The 18608-nt window shown below is 40.0% G+C and overlaps 1 protein-coding gene across 8 annotated transcripts in view; it reads right to left on the reverse strand.

Annotated features, from left to right (window-relative positions):
• SAMD12 (sterile alpha motif domain containing 12) overlaps positions 1 to 18608 on the reverse strand; it is a 380385-nt gene that overhangs the window by 187955 nt on the left and 173822 nt on the right. The gene's annotated exons all lie outside the window — the stretch shown is intronic.

Raw genomic sequence — 18608 nt, forward strand, 5'->3', positions numbered from 1 at the left:
TGCTATCTTGGTTTTCCCAATTTAATAGCAATTCCATTCCACAAAATATTCATATTGAATGTGTTTTGCTAACTGCTTTTAGTTTTGAAAGCTCCATTATTTGCTGGTCTAAAATAAAGCCCACTTATTTAATCATCAAGAATTCTTTTATTTCAAGCAAAGATCAAAAAGCCATAGTGGCTCAAAGGAACCCAGGTAAAGCCTCTGAGTAAGAAACTTCAAAATTTAATCCCAGTGTGATTACTGATGCTCTGAGAGGCCTTCAGCAAGAAACTTCAACCTTAGTTCTTCCATTGTAAAGAAAAGGATATTAATACTAACTCAACTCTGCTAATTGTTGAAGGAAATTAAATGATTTATGAGGCTGTTAGGAAATGTAAAACCCCAGACATCAAGATGAAGTTACAAATAGGAAGGGTGTGAAAGGGAGGAAAAATTGTTAATCTTCACTGATACAGAAACTTAATTTTTCAAAGTGGCCTCCAGTGGGAATATATTTCATAGGAAAATAAGTTCTCATCTTCCACAATGTTTTGACTAGCTCAAGAAGGAAGTGAGTTGTTGAGAACAATGGAGATTTTTGCAATTTTCTTTTTGTTGCAGATATAGGACTATCATCCTATACTCAACAAATACTGAGTGCCTACTTCATGTCAGATATTTTTTAAAATTAGTGCAACATATTTACTAAAGGTCCTCTATGTCAACTGCTTTCATCATGGCATGTCTGCACCCTGGGGGGGGGGGGGGATGTCGGATGACTCCTGAGGGTGTGGTAAGAAAAACATCAGGCGACATACTCTAATTTATTTTTAATTAATTTTTTAAAGTTTTTATTTAAATTCCAGTATAGTTAATAAACAGTGTAGTACTAGTTTTAGGTGTACAATATAGTGATCAACACTTCCATACAGCACCTGGTGCTCATCACAAGTGCACTCCTTAATCACCATCACCTATTTCACCCATCCCCCCACCCACCTCCCCACCCTCTGGTCACCATCAGTTTGGAATTTAAGAAACAAATGAGCAAAGGAGGATAAAAGAGAGAGGGGCAAATCGAGAAACAGACTCTTAACTATGGAGAACAAACTGATGGTTCTTATTTTTTATATTAAAAATTAGCTGGAAGGTCATGCTGTATCTAAAGTGTTCCCTAGAGCAAAGGGAGATTCCATAGGCTTGAGGGATAGCAGTGCTGCTTCCACTCACTGGTTCCTCATCAGTGGTGGGACGTGTAGTATTGACATGTGTTTGGTTACAGGGATTTGTAGCTTATAACAATTGTAACTAAACTGCCTTACATCAAATATAAGACAAAAAAGTTAACATGGTTCTGGAAAACCAATAAAATGGTGAAACTGGTACTTTTTACTCCAATGAAAAACATTTAATTAGCTGTACTCTGTAAAAGCCATAATAATATACCATTCAGCAGAAAATAGCTCTTGAATTCCAAATTATCGAGAAAGACCTGTTTGAATATATGTATTTATATTCCCTATTGTTAACTGTGAATGTTGTTTTAAGTATATCTTTCTGCCTTGAAATATGATAATATGAAGTCATCATAATTAGCAAGACATTTAAGAATATTTTATATTTGACTTTACCAGGTCCATTTTAATTTTCTATTTTATAGTGAACATAATCTTATTTATAAAGTGTATATGTGAGAGTATTTACACATATTGGGCATACATGTTCCAAAGTGCTTTGCATTGGGATGTGTGATAAAAAAATTGGAACTACAAGAAAGCAAGATATGGGGACATGAAGGTTGAAAGAGAGAGAGTTGTGTTATATCTAACTGAATACAAAAGAATATAGATAGTCCAAGCTCAAGTTCAAACCTTTCTGCAAGGGATATGAAAAATTTCTCATTCAAAGTATTACCTGTATTAATGATCCCTATGGTAGTTTTAAAATATGGACTTGAATCTTTTTTTTAACTCTCCTATCATTGACAGGTAGGGACTATGTCCTTTCCTCTTGGATCTGGGTGGGTCTGTATCTCTTCTGACCAGTAAAAGCCATTAATCATTTTCTTGGCACCTGGAATGCTTGCTATGCTACAGAGGAAGTTACCTGTTGAATAACAAGTTCAACTACTCTAAGATAGCCATGTTAGAGGGGCCACATGTAGGTGAATGGTTCAGGTTGAGCCAAATCTTCTGAGCCATACATGTAAGGGACACCATCTTGAACCTTCTGAATCAACCTATCTACCAGGTGAATACCAGTAAATGACCTCAACTGACATCACAAGGTACAGAACAATTGCCTAGCAGAGCCTTGCCCATGTTCCTTAAACATAAAATCTCTGAGATATAATAAAATGGCTTTTTAAGGCCACAAAATGTAGGGGTTGTAATACAGCAATAGATAACTCTAAAAGAACCTGTTACCAGAAGTGAGGTGCTAAAGTAACAAAGTAAACAAGTGGTTGCCAATTTGAAACTAGGTGGTGGGCAAGAAAGAAAGTCCTGAAGGAAGTTCTCAGTGATGTAAGTGAGGAGGATATAGTTGGCAGGTAGAGGAGAGGAAACCATCCTTCCACGGTGGTGGAAATCTTAGAAACACTGTCGCCTGCAGTATTTTTGAAAACAAACTGTACTAATGAATTGAAGAACCCGGCTAAGGCAATTTCCAGCAGAATATCCAAAGTTTCAATTGGCTTCTTTTAACTGTATTTCAGAAGTTGCAAAAATAGGGAGATGAACTAAAAAAGGAAATATGCTGTTTCAAGCAGAATTTAGAGAAAATATAAAGAAGTCAGGACTTGCTTAGTTCAAAAATAAAACTATTTCTCAGCCCCAGTGTCTCTCAGCAGAGTGTTATCAAAGTAAGAAAGTAAGGAAAGCTATAAAAGCAAAGACCAAAACCAGAATGCTTTGGGGAAAATGTGGTCTCACCGTAAATATGAACATCAGGTGTGGCTGTAAGACCACTTTTTAGCACCTCAGAAGATTTGAGGTGCTGTATCCTAAATCATTTTAGTACAACAAAAGAACCATAACAACAAAAACCCAAGCTTTGGAAAGATCTTAAGGTGTGCATTACAGACTCTCTTTGATAAACAATGGAATCTTAAGGGCACTGTCCCTTAGTAGTCTCAGGGGACCCACAATAGAAAAGGGCATGTTTCAAAGACTTCTATGCACGTGACTTTTGTCTGATACAATGAATTCTAATAAGATTCTAGAAAACCCACAAAGCTTTTAAAGGAATTGTATTGGTAGAATACACTGCCAGCTTGCACCTAAAAGGTCAGATAGAGAGTGTGCCCTGCACTCCCCAGAATTCTATGAGCTGGAAACACACTGAGAGAATTTACTCAAATATAAACACAGGCTATTTCCTTTCTGTAGGAAAGGAAAAATGACTCAAGGGTAGAATCACAAGTATACAGCATGGGTTGCCAAATTATGGCCTATAAGCCAAATCTGGGTGGTGGTCTGATTTTCTATCTCTAGTTAGCTAAGACTGATTTTACTTTTTTTTTTTTTTTTAAGATTTGGTGGGGGGAGAGTGCATGCGCACGTGTTGGTGGCAGGGTACAGGGAGAGACAGAATCTCAAGCAGACTCCCCACTGAGCATGGAGCCCAATGTGGGGCTCGATCCCACGATCCTGAGATCATGACCTGAGCTGAAATCAAGAGGTGGACACTTAACCAACTGAGTCACCCAGGTGCTCCAAATGTTTTCATATTTTTAAAGGATTGTTTTAAAAAATACAATTAAACAAAGACTATACATGGCAAGTGAAGACTATTTACTAGGTGGCCCTTTACAGAAAATGTTTACTGACCTCTACCTAGGAGGTGATGCCAAGAAATATGGAGGATCATTCCCGGGGAGCAATAATGGGCCCTGATCATAGAACTGGTAGTATGGTCCTGGCTATATTTCAGAATTGATAGGGAATTGTTTCTGTTGAGGTAAACCATTCCTGTTCTACCATTTTACGTTGGAGAGCAGATAACTAGCTTCTCGTGTTCACTTACCTTCAGATCAAAAGGAACAATGCTCAGTGAGTGGCACTTGTAGTAGGAGTTTCATCTGCACCTGATTTAGATAACAAGATCCTGGATCATGCACCTGAGCCTGATATCATAACGGGTCATGTCTTTGGGTATGGGGGTCTTATAAGGAGTTGAGTATGATTCACAACATGGTAAAAATGTATATAATTCGTTGCTTGCAGAAAGACCATGTGGTTTTGAAACATATCTGCAAATTCTTTTATATTTCCCATAAAGAGATGGGAGTCTGTGTCCCACCTCCTGGAATTGGGGAGGGCTTGTGTCTGTTCCATCCCACAGAGTTAGAACAGTGCTTACTGCCTAAATTCGAAGATTAGGTCGGAAAAGGCCATATTGTTTCTACCTTGTTCCTTTGGGAGACTGGCTCTGGGAAAAGCCCCTCCCCTGTAAGGACTTTGATTACCCTAAGACCTCACCAAGTGGAGTGGAGTTCGGCCACTCTTGATGGTCCAGCTGAGCCTAGACTTCTAGCCAAGCTATCAGTCACATGAGTGACCGTCCATGTCAGTCCATCTATCAGCTGAGTACCACTAACGTCATGAGGATGAAAAGAGCTCAGCCAAGCCCTTCCTGAGTTCCTGACATACAGATTCTAAGAGGTATTATAAGTGGCCAATGCTTTAAGCAGCTAATATTTGGAGTATTTGTTAAGCAGCAATACATAACTGAATAGTTCACTATGTGTATGTGGGATCCACTCTATGACGAAGTGGCACCATGGACCCCACCATGTATGTGGCTTGCTTTGGTCGGTGGAATGTTAATAAATGTGACACAAGCAGAAGACTGGAGTTCTCTCTTGCACCTCCACCATTGCTATGAGAAGAGATGCCTAGGCCAGCCTGCTGGCAGGCAAGAGACACGGTGGCAGAGGTCCCAGTTGTTCCTGTCATCCTGGTCAAGTCTGTCCTACACAAATGAGTAGCCAGCTGGCTCACAGACAAGAGAATGAGCCAAGAGCCGAAGGACCGACCACTCATCACATCTAGGCCAAATCACCAGGCCACAAACTTGTGAGCAAATGGATTGTTCTACGCCATTCATTTGGAGAGTACGTATGCCCATTATTATGTAACTTTAGTAGCAACAGATAACACAAAGAGGATTTTCACTTCAAGGCACTTCTTTATTGAAAACACATGGTTTCTAATCATACAGTTTTGTGCACCATCCCTGCAATACTTGGCATATTCAGTCTTTTTTTCTTATTACTCCCCTTCCTTCCAGAATGCCCTTTGCCCTCTTCTGCCTCTCCTAATCCTGCATATTCTTAACAGCCTGGCTTAAAATTCTACAACCCTAGAATCAATCTACATCACTCTATCCCACAATAGCTTTGCTTCTGGATTCGTGTAGAATTCACTTTCTGTACCATCTTCTTGACAATTAGCTGTATATTGCTTTGAGATGCTACTTCCCTCATTTCTCCCTACCTGTTATTTTGAGATCTCTGAAGGGGTGGTATCTTGTGTTCTACTGCTTCTTACCATCCGTCTCAACACCCTACACTGCATAGCCTAGTTTCATGCAAATAATAGGTGTTAAGTAGGAAGTAAAGAACACACCATAGCTTCTGAAAGGGTCTTGCATAGGCAGAGACAACAGAAGACACAGTTTGTAACATTGCTTATAACCATTTCCTATTGTAGGTATCCCCCGCTTTTCAAAAGTTCCCATTAAGCCACTTCACTTTTAGGAAAGACCTACATTAGTGTACCTGGGTATCCCTGACTGAAAGAAATCTGGAGAGGATTTTCGCTTTATAGAAAAAAAAAAAAAAAGGCAAAAAGCGAAAACAGCATTCAGTGTTGGCTTTGCAATAGCCATTATGGAGCTCCCCCTCCCCCCAACTCCTTCCCTGGGACCTATACTCAGCATCAAGCTGCCGGAGCTCCGATTTGTGTCTGTGAGCATCTGTGCTTTATCTTGATTTATTCTGTGCACCCATTAGGAAGAGGTGTCCTAAGGTATCAGAAAGCCTATAAGAGGTCTGAGAACGCTCAAAAATTTTTCTGTATGAATTAATGGCACTGCTCTTCACTTTACATCTATTTCAGCTTAGGAAAGGTTTCTTAGGAACTTTCTACTTTCAGATAACAGGGGGAAACCTATACTTCAAATCTGAAAGAATAACAGTACTCTTTACGGGAGATAATTGAGCAATTTGGTGCAGGGTCAGGGGGTGGGAGAGAAATATGCTGAAATCTTGAATGTTTTCAGTGAATCAGAGTCTTTATGGGTAAAAAGGTATTAAACAATTGTTGTCAGGCTTGACATCTGCCAAATGACTGATCATAATGGCATAGCCGTATTTCCTTAACTTGGAGGTTTTGCAAGTCATTAATAGCCTGTGCAACATTTCCCAGGTGTTTGGTTAAAGCATGCTTACATAAAGAGTTTGCAAATATTTATATTCCATGAAAATCCTCCCACTGTATTTACAGTTAAAACAGAAGAATCATTTTCCTTTAAAAGATTGTATTTCTCATGAAAGAACATTATTTCTCCAAAAATTGTAAAGAGAAGTGTTACTCACCTTTTCCCCCAGGATAATGGGGAGGCTCAAAGAATCACCTGCCCAAAACCACATTTTAGTGACAATTTACCATACCTGAATTTTTTTCCTTGAAAATAAAAAAGCAATAGGATATAATCTTCTAGCATTTGTGGGGAAAAACTCTTTAGTTTTAGAAAAACTACAATGAGAGGAAGCCCAGTTATTATTTTTCCCCTTGCTTTTGCAAAAGAAGGCTTTCAGTGTCTCTTAATGTCTGAACGTAAGAGTCAGCTTAACCAGTCCTTACATCCAGACATTAAAAATGAGGATACATAGGGCACTTGGGTGGCTCAGCTGGTTGAGCGACTGCCTTCGGCTCAGGTCATGATCCTGGAGTCCCGGGATCGAGTCCCGCATCGGGCTCCCTGCTCTGCGGGGAGTCTGCTTCTCCCTCTGACCCTCCCCCCTCTCATGTGCTCTCTCTCATTCTCTCTCTCAAATAAATAAAATCTTTAAAAAAAAAAACAGTCTCAAATCATGAATTTAAGGTTTCTATAGTATTCCATATTATGATTCCTTATTATTGAAACTTTTAATTGCTGTAATTGTTTTAGTATTCTAAATAATATTATTTTTTGGGAGCCTGTGTGACTCAGTCGGTTAAGTGTCTGCCTTCGGCTCAAGTCATGATCCCGGGGTCCTGGGATGGAGTCTGGCATCGGGACCCGGCTCAGTGGGGGTCTGCTTCTCCCTCTGACCCTCCCCCCTCTCATGTGCTCTCTCTCTCTCTCTCATTCTCTCTCTCAAATAAATAAATAAAATAAATGAGGATAAATAAGCATTCTACACTGAAATAGATTTATGTTGAAAGGACAGGGTTTGGAGGTGGGCTGAGGACTATCTCCTGAAGCCTGTTAGAGGGTGAGAGCAATCTCTTTTATCAGCCATAAACTGGCACAACTTATGTGGCAATATGAAATGGTAGGTTTGAGTAGCCCTATCCAAAAAGAATGTTCTAATGAAAAGTACATGTCTAAGGCCCAGCTGTTACTGCTTTTATGCCCTAGTGGGGACATGGACCAGACTGACCACTCCCCTTACATACAGGACACCTAACAATGAAGCTGATTAATTCATATCTAAGTACAACTTGACATAATTATTTTAAAGACTGTAATTGGCAGGCTGTCATCTACCTTCATGCCAATTAAGGGAGCAAAACTTGCATATCAAAGGGAGATTCCTATTCAGACTAAATGGATGGATAAGGAAGTACCCACTAAAAGTCCAAGTCAGACCTCAGAGGTGAGTACACTAGTTAGCTTGTGGGAGAGCTCCCCCTTGAGGAGCTCAAAACAATTGCAAAACTCAACTGAAAAATTACATCACCAGCTCCTGTCCTTCGGAAGAAAAGGCTAAGCACTTCTTTAGGACAAAGAAAAAAGAAATTTCACATATATTTCTGCCAAAGACTATTTTACTAAAGGTTTTTTTCCCCCTTCCACCCAAGATATTATGTAACTGGTTCCCCTAACATGAACAAGACACATACAATGAACCATACCGCCATGCTTGTTCTGTCTCCAGCCAGGATTCACCTCCTTCAATAAACTTGAGGAAAACCATTAAAAAAAAAAAAAAAGGTAAAAGACAACCCTGTTCTAAGGTACTACTTTTTTGTGTATAGACTGCTACCAGTAATTAGTTGCTTCATGTTCTGAGAATAATGTGAGGGGTAAAAAAAAAAACAAAAACAAAAAAACCAACCAACCAACCAACCAACCAACCAAACAAACCCAAACACTTCTTGACCAGAGGTTGTAATTAATTGGAGAAAAATTTGGCTGGGTGAGTATTTAAAGATTCTGCTTTACATCAAGATGAGCATAAACCAGATCTGACTCTACAGAGGTTTTGAAAGAGAGAGAAAGAATGAGGTGATGTTCTAGTCCAGTGTCTTCAGCAACCATTCTTCAGGGTAAACAGGCTCCTTTTCCAAGTATGTTTTAAGAATGAGCTATCCAGGGCGCCTGGGTGGCTCAGCTGGTTAAGCGACTGCCTTCGGCTCAGGTCATGATCCCGAGTCCTGGGATCAAGTCCCACATGGGGCTCCCAGCTCAGCGGGGAGCCTGCTTCTCCCTCTGACCCTATCCCCTCTCATGCTGTTTCTCTCTCTCAAATAAATAAAAAATAAAAAATAAAAAATAAAAAAAAGCTTTAAAAAAAGAATGAGCTATCCAATCTGCCCACGTAAGTCAAAGAAGCAAACCTCCAGGGCACATTCCACAGGCAGAAGGGGTGACTTACAAGTCCAGATCCGCCCACTTAGTGCTAGGACTGAGGAGCGGGCTTTATCAGACCAACCTCCCCTGGGGCCTGGGATGACTCAAACAGATCTTCCATGAAAGCTGTCTAAATATCCCCATTTATCTAGCGTGGCTTTACCCCTTGTCCTTTAAAAATTTTGGAGACATTCCCCTCAGCACAATGAAGAACAGACATCAATGCTCAGTGTTAAAAAAGGAGAATTGGGTTTTCTCTCTATCAGATCAGGGCAGGTCAGTTCCAATAATAGTTTAATAGTTCCCACTGAAGTGGAATCAAGGAGTAGGTTTGCAATACGTACCGTCCATCTAAGTCACAGGACTGATGGCATTAAATGCTCGATGTATGTATGGAAAGACAGAAAATGTTGTACGAAGGGAGAGGAGCTCTGTAATTATATTAACTACATTAACTATTATTAACCATAATGATAAGTTAGTCAGACCAGGAAAAGAATTTAGGACAAGGGGCATTAATTCTTCCCCCCCCCCTCCGGGGCATATTCTTCAAATTCTGGCAAGGGATAATTGATGATACTACACTTCTACTTAGTATATCTCCAATGTGCACTCCAGAGTCAGCTGAAATCAAGGAAATCTTTAAACTTGTGCAAAATCAAATAACAAAGACTGGGTCTCATCTAAAATAACATTGAGCTTGTTGAACTGAATGTTGCAGCTGCCAAAATTCCAGATTGAAGGAATTGTCCTTTGATTTGTGAAAAATCAAACCATCCAGCGGTATAGAGTTTCATTCATTTGGGCTTGATTAGCCTGACCCCTACTACCCATGATAACAAGCACAAAGATATCACAGGATAACCCTTAAGCCCCATTTAACTCTCTTTAGGCTTGTTTTCCCCCCTGTATCTCTATCCATCTTTCATCCCTCAAATACTTAACATCTATATTTATTACAGGACTAGTATGTGTGTAGTATTTGTGATAATACAAAAATTTGATTTTCATGATTCCATTAACTTTGTGCATTTTGATTTTGCAGAGTATTACCAGATTATTAAAAAGGTTTTTTCATTTGACCAATCTTGGGGAAAAAAATTCATCAAAAGTTTGTGAATTTCATATTTTTCTTTTTGGATTTTTTTTTATATGGAGCTAAACAGAATTAGGTTAATTAAGATCTAAAGAAGATCCAGTTTCCCAGAAGTGACACATAGTGAATTCCTTCTTTAAAAAAAGAGCCCAGCTTCCTTCTCAAGCTTTTTTGCATCTCCATTCCGGTAGTGTTGGCCATTTAGTGATTGCTCAGCAAATGTTTATTGAGTAAATTAATGAGCACTAATATAAAGATAATTGAACAATTAGTAGGTAATGAATGATCTGCAAATTAGCAATTTATAATTATAAATTACTTAATCTGTAAATAATTAAACTTTAATCGAGATAATGTTAAATATTCAGTAAGTAAACAAATTACTGGAGTGAAAAGGAAGGTTCTACTAAAAAATCTGAGGCCCAAACTACAGAATATTTGCAACGAAAAAGAAATGCAATTTTTTTCAGACACTGTAAGCTATGAATGGGCACTGAGACAAAATTAGATATACTGTGAGCAGGGCAAGTCACCGCGCCATTTTGCATCATCGCCTGTTGTTAACAAAGATGTCTTTAATAGTCAACTGCTCAATGCCCAATAGAATCTCACTGCTAAGACATACTTGAGAGGTTTTGCATTCAAACTCCACCATTTTGCAGATGAGAAATCTGAGCCCCATTTCAGATGTACAACCTGCCCAAGTTTACCTGGCTAGCACATTGCTGGTCTTTCCAGTTCGTTCTTTTCTTTTCTTCTGTCCTACCTGCCATTAACTCCATCCCTAGTTCTCCAGTGACTACCATGTGTCATTCCTCTGCACTAGTCCAGTTTTTGTGAACTGAGAGGTAGTGGGTTGCAAATAAATGAGGGTATATTTGTCACGCTTATCCTTTTAAACTATGAAGTTTCAAAGACAGGTACTATACTATCGATTACCTTGGTGACCTGGTTTTACCTCTAGTGGTATATGCAACAATTGTTTCTACTGCTGCTACATCTAGGAAGTGTAGTCCTGTTTGCAGATTCAATGTATTTCTTAGTCTTTTTGAATGTACAGGGATGCAGACTACAAAAACTTCTAAAAGCAAGCCAGCCAGTTTCTTAAATAATAAAAAGCAAAAAAAAACAAAAACAAAAACAAAAAAACCAAAAAACGGAAAAGGATAGTTTTCCAGGCAGGAAACAGGCTTTTGCCATTATAGCATCCAACATATGATCAAAGAGAAAACATCAGTAAAACATATGTTTTTCCATAGTTTCTAGTCCATCTGTCCCTGACATTTTTGCTAATTATCTCAAAAATGGGTTTTGGTATAATTTTCCTTTCCCTTCTATTTCTAGTTAAAGGTAGCAATATCTCTTGGTGAATAACAGCTCCAGTATTCAATGATCTTGAACAACCATGCTTGGTAAATATACACACCATTCTGGAGTTCCAAATCTCCTAAGACAATCTTCTCCTTGGTGTCAAAAATCTTTCCTTAGAATTTGTGTGTTCTATAGCGTAGAACAACAGAGCACATTCTATAATAGAGAAATACGACCGTACTGAGCAAAACCAGGGCAAAGTGATGGGAGTAAAGAAGGCAAAATTTGCCTTGGACTGGAGCAAAAAATGTAGCCTCTGGTGTCAGGAGCTGAGTACTGCCATCTACCGGCCACGAGGTCTGGGTCAACTTTCCTCACTTCTTTAGATTCCTCATCTGAAGAGAGACTCACCCTTAGATCAACAGGGTTCTGAGGTTAGATAATGTGTTTGAAATATCACTTCATACATTTCAAGTGTGATACAAATGTCAGTGGGAAATTTCTTATGAGTAAAACAATCTAAGATTCTGGGGACATGCACAGAATGGTTAAGTACACACATTCAGAAAACTGCTTAGAGAAACAAAGTGGCTTCCCTTTTATGTTCTGTGGCAGTACTTTTTGTCAGTCCCCAGTCATCACTGCATCCTTTACCCTGTAGCTGTCTGCATTTGTTGGGAGAGGCTAGTCTTTGCCTGAAACGTCGTGGGAGTGTATTTTGCAAAAACAGAGGTAACAATATCTTGTCCCCCTTTTTCTATGTGCTCAACTGAACATTACTGTGAATTTACCGCCAAAGGGCAGATATGAGGCTAAGATCCTTCTGGAATGACTACAGCAGTCCCATCTTTCTCCCTCACTGTCCTCTGAAAGATTTACAAAGAAGGACACTGTGGCAACACGCGACCTTTCGAAACTGCTCACGCTGTGTTCTCTCCCCGGAAGGAATTCTGATGTCCTCTTGTCTTATGTTGCCTGCCGCTTACCAACCACGGGGGGAAAGACACTGAAAAGGTAATGAATTTAAGAAAAGCTGTGCAAGCTTCTCTTTTGGAGGAGCCTTAGCGAAGAGGGTAGCAGACAGAAAGAAAACATTCAAAGAAATTACACTGCCCCCGAGGGTGGCATCTACAGAGGACAATGACAGGGGTTTGGAGATCTATTATTTTCCTAGTGCCCATTTACCTACAGGGCTGGTTTCACTACCATTGCTGGCTACAACCAGAGCAAAGGTGAAGGGATAAGATCAATATCAGAGGCAAAAACACTAGAGAAAGAACACTGTGGCTCCAGAATACAACAAAGAATATAGGATGGACATAGCCAGGGAGGGGAGGGCGGGTGTTAAAAAGAGAAGCATATGGAACCAGATACACAATTGGTCTGAAAAGCATAAATACATACAACATCCAGAGAATAAAAGCCAAAGAAAATATTTTGCATTTAACTAATACAGAAACATACTTGCCATATATTTTTAAGTGGAAAAGAGAAGGCTATGCCACTCTCTAAGGTACGACACTGTTCTTTTAAGTACGCACAGACAACAACCTGAAAGGATACACATCAAAATCTTTCAAGTTAGGGGCGCCTGGGTGGCTCAGTTGTTAAGCGTCTGCCTTCGGCTCAGGTCATGTTCCCGGGGTCCTGGGATCGAGCCCCGCATTGGGCTCTCTGCTCCGCAGGAAGCCTGCTTCTCCCTCTCCCACTCCCCCTGCTTGTGTTCCCTCTTTCCCTGTGTGTCTCTCTCTGTCAAATAAATAAATAAAATCTTAAAAAAAAATCTTTCAAATTATTTCTGAATGTTGGAATCTGAGGGGGATTTTTACACATTTCTTTTTTTTGTGTATGTATACTTTCTAATTTTTCCACATTGAATATACAAAAAGGAAAAGTAATACATGTTTTTTAAAAACTATGACTTCTAAATTTCTTTTATAACCATCACTGAGAAAACATATTTGGGTATAGGGAGGAAGAGGTTAGAATAGGGATCTACAAACCATAGGCTGTGGGCCAAATCTAGCCTGCTGCCTATTTTTATTAATAAAGTTTTACTGGAACACAGACACTGCATTCATTTACATACACAGGCAGAGTTCAGTAGTTGGGACAAAGACCTTATGGCCTGCAAAGCCAAATGGCCCTACCTGGCTCTTTACAAAAAAAGGGAGACAACCGCTGGGCTAGAAGAATCCATTCTCTGCTATTGGAATATCCATTGCACATTATTAGCTGTCAGGAAGTCATGACCTCTGTGTCTCAGCTTCCCCATAAAGAGAAGGATAATACATCTTAGAGTTGTCTTGAGGATTAAATGAGTTAATGCATAAAAAGTATTTATTGCTGCACCTGGCACATTAGGAAACTCTCAAAAACATTATTCTACTTATTACCTACTCCTTTTAAACAAGATACATTATTGCCCTATTAGGTTAAACCTAATGAAACTGCCATTTTGTTGGTGACATTGTTCAACCTTGGCAATCTTCTGTGACCATACTTCACCAAGTATGTGACCATACTTCACCACTTGGTCTTCTCATTTCTCCTGTGTAAGTCGTAATCTCTGAGAGAGTGTCAATGTCATTAAGGCAGTTTGGGGGTAGCTAATCTGCCTTGAAGAGCTGAGAATAAAAATCTAGCACTGTTGTACCCAAATCCAGACAATATGGATGTCTGAAACAATAATGCTGAATTTGTATTATGCTTTGTTACTTGTGAAGCACTGGCAAATTAGCACTAAAGGATGTATGGTGTGACAGATCCCCTGACCTGCCCTGCTGCCCTAAACAGAAGCTTTTCAGATAAAGGATATTCTTCCCATCCTCCAAAATAACACCTGTCTCTTGAATTTCAGCAGGCCCAGCAAGCTTCCACAACACTATGACAATCACTCTTGGCACTGAGCAGAAATCCAGACATATTCTGCCACAGTGTCCATGGGAAGACCTGCCTGAAGGGAATAGGGGACTCTGGATCCCACAAAAGTTCAAGAATCTGTCATTCAAGTGCACTTAAAGATGGCATTTTGGGGCTTAGTACAGATCCAACATAGGAATTCTTCAAAGAAAAAAAAATCAAATGGGGCTTCTCTAAGAATTAGACAGGAAGACAGACCTGAACATCAATGGAAGGTAATGATAAGAAGCTGCAGATGGAAAAGTATAGGATGAGCTTCATGAAAAGGAGGCAGATCAGGAAACTGAAGGACTAATCAAGTATTTTTATCAACATATATGAAGAAGGGCTTTAAGTTCAGTACTAAGCCTATCAAAGGAAGAACGAACTCAATTTAATCCAATCAACACTTATTAAATGCTTATTTTATGCCAGGCACTAGGTTAACACAGCTAGAGACAGTAAGATAAACCAGAGGCTGTTTCTACCCTACAGGAGTTTCTGGGCTGGTGGAAAGAAGATAAACATGTAACCAAATAATGTTAATATAATATGATCAGTGTTCTAACAATAATAGTGGTTATACATTCACTGCAAAAAATGTAAAGGAAATACAGAATGGAAAAATTAATTTTGCTTGGAAAGGCCCAGAGAGGGTAAGGAAGAGAGCAATAATTGGAGATGGGTCTCGCAAATTACTCAAAGTTCACTAGTGGACAGTGAGGCAAGAATGAGAGTGGTCTGGCTGCAAATGGACCTGAGGAATGTTTATCAAGAGCCTCACATGCCAAGCTTAAGAATCTGGACTTTATCCAGTAGGCATTTAGTCTTTTTAGGCAGGAAGAGATCTGGTCAATTCTGATATAAAGAGACAAAAGAACAGATGCTTTCCCAGAGAGCCATGAAGTAGGATCACAGGAGACTGTTCAGGCTGAGACTAGGGAAACCTAGACCAGAAGGATTGCAGTAGGAGTAGCAAGGAGGGGACGTATGCTGGACGCAGCAGGGCTTCAAACTGGAATGCAGAAGTGGAGGCAGAAGTCTAAAGACTCAGAAGGGAGAGAGAGACGAACAGAATTCTGGTGGGTGTGTGGGGGTCACATAGGCAGGGAGAAGAGCAAAGGTTAGGGGACTGCTCTTGGGAGAGAGAATATCGTTTCCTCAGAGACATAAAGGAAACCATTAAGAAGGGGGTAAAAATGGAGGTAAAACTGCAGGGAGGAATGTTAAGAAAATTTATCTCCATGGGTGTCTCCTCAGAATAATGAAAGGGGAGAGGGATGGGGGCTTTGTGGAAAGGGAGCTTAGGCGTAGCACCACTGTTGGAGACTGGGAAAACGGAAAAACCAGAGATCTGTAAAAGCAATAATCCAATAGATCCTGACCCAGGATCCACTTGGGCCAACACCTCACACATTGGTGATCTCTCTCATCCGCACATTCCATTTTTTTTCCAAGAGTGCTCTGAGCTTGTCACTCCACTCACCATGGTGATGCTATTATCACTGATGGGTGGTGAATGACATCCAAGAGAGGAAAATTTAGTTTCCTTAGCCTGACACTCAAAACCTCTTTTCACGTAGCCCTCAGACTACTGATCTCTCTCTACCTCCATCACTCATCCCTCCTCAGGTCCAGAAGCCCAAATGCTTTCAGGCTCAGGCACGTAACCCCCGTGTGGGAAGAGGCAGGGTCTGATGCGATAAGGGGTGGCGAGGTCTATGGCTTAAAAGCTGCTACATTTTCTTGTTCTCTAGGGTCAAACAAAATACATAAATACAACTTGGTATTTCAGGGACTTTCTCTTTTAAAATCCTACACAGGACAAATCCAGCCTCCTCCAAGCAGACTTCCCAATCAACCAGGCTCCTAAATAGGAGCTCCTTCTTAAGTCTTTTTTGGTGCTTACCCCCGTGTTTATTTTCTTTCATCACTCGCTTGTACTTACAAGATGCTATCTTTCATAGCACAGAGGTCAGAATGTGAGCTTTGGATTCAGATGGCCTTGGGTGAAAACCTTGACTTTGCCATTTTTAGGTTTTTATGACCTAGACAAGAGACCTAAGTTTTCTGAGTCATTTTCCTCATTTGTAAATTGGAAATAATAATATTACATTATGGGTTATTGTGACAATAAGTTAAATAATGTATGCAAAGTACTTACTGGAGTGCCTTGCATGCAAACACTCAAATATTTTTTAAAATATGAGTTTTCTCCAACCATATATTTTTATTTATATTTAACAATGAAACAAAACTACACATGTGTATATACATATATATACATATGTAAACATATATATTTATTATATTTATTTTTTTCCCATCCTTAAGAGCCCCAGGGTGCATGGGCAGAATCTTTTGTCATGACACTCAGTGGGGGGATTGGGAATCATGCCCTTTAGAGGCAATCCAAGGGGCATATATTTTTATTAAACAATGAAACAAAAACGTGTGTGTAATACATATATATGCATATATATATATGTACACACATTTACATAATTCTTTCCCATTTGAAAAGTGATTTCTATACTCTCCTTTGCTTCTTGTAAACCTATGTATGGAGTCCATACAATCACAGACCAGTAATAATAACTAGTAGCAACTTTGTAAGGTACACTTTATAATATTTTTGAGAAAGGGAAACTGAGGCTCAGGGAAGTGAAACAGACTTTGCCAAGGCCAGTGATTAAGAAGTGGAGAGGACTCTATCATGGGTCTCCACAGTCCAGGCTTTCTCTAATCTTTCGTAACTATCCAAGATAGGAAGCCTGTCAAGAGCAATAATTAAACACTTAACAGTCACATCACCCCAAAGTTAGTATGGAAATTGAAAAATATATTTAATGAGACTCTGAAGGAGGAACATGAGAGCCCAGACACAATGGCCTAGAATGATACTGGCCAAGACCTCTTGACGACAATTGTATTTCATCAAAAACAGTGCCACGGACTCTTAAATATAACCAGTCCCTGCCGTGTGGACTTCCATTTCCTCCATCAACAAATATGGTGCCACAATCACCATAAGTGATGCCATGTGAAGGAAGAGAGCCACTGCTCCAGAGAGCAGACTCCCTCTATAGGGCATGATTCCCAATCCCTCCATTGAGTGTCATGACAGAGGTTCTGCCCATGCACCCCGGGGCTCCTAAGGATGGGAAATTTGACTTGACAGGATGACTACACAGTGTATTAATGTTCAAACAGGGATTGGCAGCAAAATCAAGGGAAGGGGATCTCCAATTTTGCAATCTGACTTCAGTACTTCCCCAAACAACATAAAACAAAAAGCAAAACAAAACAGAGAGTAAAGTCATCAATAAAAAAAAGGAATGGACACAGAAGCTAAAAAGCAAACAGACTTATCCAAACAGATCGTGTTTCATCAACTTCATTTCTCTGACAGAGCAAAAAGCTCAGTGTTCAGAGTAAAGCAGCAAAGGAAACTGAACATTTGGTCATATTTAGTAAAATGTGACCGTCTTACAGGGGACTAGAAAGGTGGAATTAAGAGGGAGACAAGGAGGAAAAACTGGATCTGGCTGAAAAAAAGAATGAGATTGAGTTTGTGGCTAAAAAACCACCACTGGGCTCCTAGAATTTGGATTGGGAAAATAAGCTAAAAGGGTGTGCTTTAAAAAAATAAAAGGGTGTATCTGGCCCCCCCTTTTATCTGTGAGGCAACCTGCTGGACTCTTCCTAAGAACAGTCTCCTGTTCTTCCCCAGTAATGTGACAGCGAGAAGTAACAGTTACAGAGCCCCTACCACGTGTCAGGCACTGTTTTAAGTATTTTCTAGGTGGTAACTCCTCTCAACAACCTGTGTCGTAGGTCCTGCTGATGTGAAGTGCTCAGCAACTATACTTACCTGGACTCACCCACTACACTCTGAGTCGTGCTTCTTCCTATCTGTAACAGCTCTCAAGAGGAGCCTTGTGCACACAGAGAGCCTCCAAGACACAGCAGGTACAATGTCAGGGGTTTTCTAAAGCAGGATGGTCCCGTAAGTTACAACTTTGATAAGACCATCTGGCTGGCACTGGCATTTCTGGGGTCTCAGAAGCCTTTGGTTTGGGTCTGTTAATGGGTGCTGGCTGGGAGAAGGAGCAGGATATCTGGCAGGCGAGGGGAGTGCTGGATGAGGGTGCAGAAAGCTAGCTCCTGACCCCAACCCTGCATTCCCTGGCTGTGATGACCTGGGCAAACCTTTCAAGTCTCATTTCCCAAACCACAGAACCTATAATAGTAGTAAGGGGTGGGGGAAGATTATTGAAGAAAAAAACTGAATCAGGTAGCAAGTAAAAATCCCTCCACCCCCCTGTAGGAGTAGTCTTAATTATTTAAGTCTATGCAATTGGTTAAAAAAGAAAATCCTTCTAGTCCTTTGATGGATGAAACAAATACTTCATTTGGTGACAAACTCCATTCTTATCTTTTCAAATAGAATATTAAATAAATGCTGTATTTA

Source organism: Mirounga leonina, unplaced genomic scaffold (assembly GCF_011800145.1).
Source record: "Mirounga leonina isolate KUSES-001 unplaced genomic scaffold, KU_Mleo_1.0 Mir_165, whole genome shotgun sequence".
Classification (NCBI taxonomy): Eukaryota; Metazoa; Chordata; class Mammalia; order Carnivora; family Phocidae; genus Mirounga; species Mirounga leonina.